Source organism: Austrofundulus limnaeus, unplaced genomic scaffold (assembly GCF_001266775.1).
Source record: "Austrofundulus limnaeus strain Quisiro unplaced genomic scaffold, Austrofundulus_limnaeus-1.0 Scaffold157, whole genome shotgun sequence".
Taxonomy (NCBI): domain Eukaryota; kingdom Metazoa; phylum Chordata; class Actinopteri; order Cyprinodontiformes; family Rivulidae; genus Austrofundulus; species Austrofundulus limnaeus.
In genome coordinates this window covers 1,159,776-1,161,445 of record NW_013952559.1, presented here as the reverse complement: position 1 = coordinate 1,161,445, position 1,670 = coordinate 1,159,776, and positions in this window count along the sequence as shown.

Genomic DNA, 1,670 nt, shown 5'->3' with positions numbered 1-1,670 from the left:
CTATTGGACATTTACCTTTTTTTTTCAGGACGTTTTCAAAATATCCACAATGTATTTGTTAATTTATATTTTTATTTTGTTTATTGTGGCTCAGATGAGGGGTCAGAAAATTAAAAAGGAAGTGGATGTTTCTTATTTTTGTTTCAAAATAATAAACACTTAAAGTGAGCCCATGGCTCTTCAACCTGTTATCTTTTTACTTAGCTGGTAGCCCACATTGTCATATGTTGTCTCATTTAGAGCACTGGCAATCCAGATTTTGTCATCTTGAAAACGGACTCTGGATCAGGGTGATCCAATCTAAAGTTACTTTGAAAAACTGGCATCAAATTAAAACAGATTCCTTGATTCTGGATAGCAAAAAAAAAAAAGGTATTTCCAAATCTGGATAAATTTGATCCAGATTACATTTTTTGAACAACTGGCCCAAGATGTTTGTGAAATATAAATGAAAAACTAAAAGCGCCATAAAATTATTGCTTTCCACTTTTACTCTACTACTGATTAGCTGCTGAGACTGCCTCAATGTTAGATATTTATTTTATGTTGGCTGTGGACTTATAGTTATTTCAACATACTGTACATATTGGAGCAAATATGAATATGTTTTCTATTTTTCTTTTCACTTAATAAAAAATAAAAGCCATGATTTCTGTTTCATCTACATAGCAAAAACCGGAGTGTTAAAATTTCAGTGTYAAACTTTCAGAGTTGATTTTAACACTTAAGTGTTATTTAATCACTTTCTGAGTTAACTGACAGCCAATGTTGGTGTTAATTCAGACAGTTAATTTCATTAGTGTTGTCTTAACTCTGGAGAGAGTTAAATAAGCTCCACCCACTTTTAAATAACACTTAAAAGTGTTATATGTTATTTAACTTGAGTGTTGTCATATAACACCATGTAGTGTTGATTCTGAAAAGCCACGCCCTCTTCCACCTCATGCCAATAGCCTATATGCCACGGTCATTAATGACGTATTTCCGGTAAAATTATTGCCACACTCCTCCCTTCCACTCCCTGCTTACTGCCTATGTTTTTAGTGTTAGCTCCTAGTACTAGACTGTGAAAAAGTCACAAAAGTTGAAGCATCTGTGATCTACTGGTATAAAACGTGAGTTCTGTTGTGTGCCGTTGTGTCCACTAAGTCAGGGGTTCTCAAACCTTTTTGGTCTAGGGACCCCTTACAATGGCAAAAAGCATTCCAGGGACCCCCTCATAAACCCCATGCTGTTTTAAAAGATAATTTATTGTCAATTCAACCCCTAAATGCCATGGGAATGTATATTTTTATTCAGTTTATTATGCTTGTTTTATTAGTTCATTATTCTTCATGCAGTTTTTAAAAATAAAAAACAAATAAACATTTTAGTGAATTTTTTTGAGGACTCCCAAGATACCTCCCATGGACCCCTGGGGTTCCTGGGACCCCAGTTTGAGAACCTCTGCACTAAGCAGCAGTACGATTGAGTAATTAGTTTTTATCCTTTTTCCTTTAGATGAGGAGGTGACAGCAGTGGATCATAACATCACAGGGAAAACCTATCTTTAAAAGTTCACGCTTGCGTTTGTAATCGGCATTTCTAACCTGAGGATATTYAAGAGCCAGCATCAGAAATGAGAAGACGGAGGTTACAAAAGGGAAATGTACATTTATCCCCTTTTACTG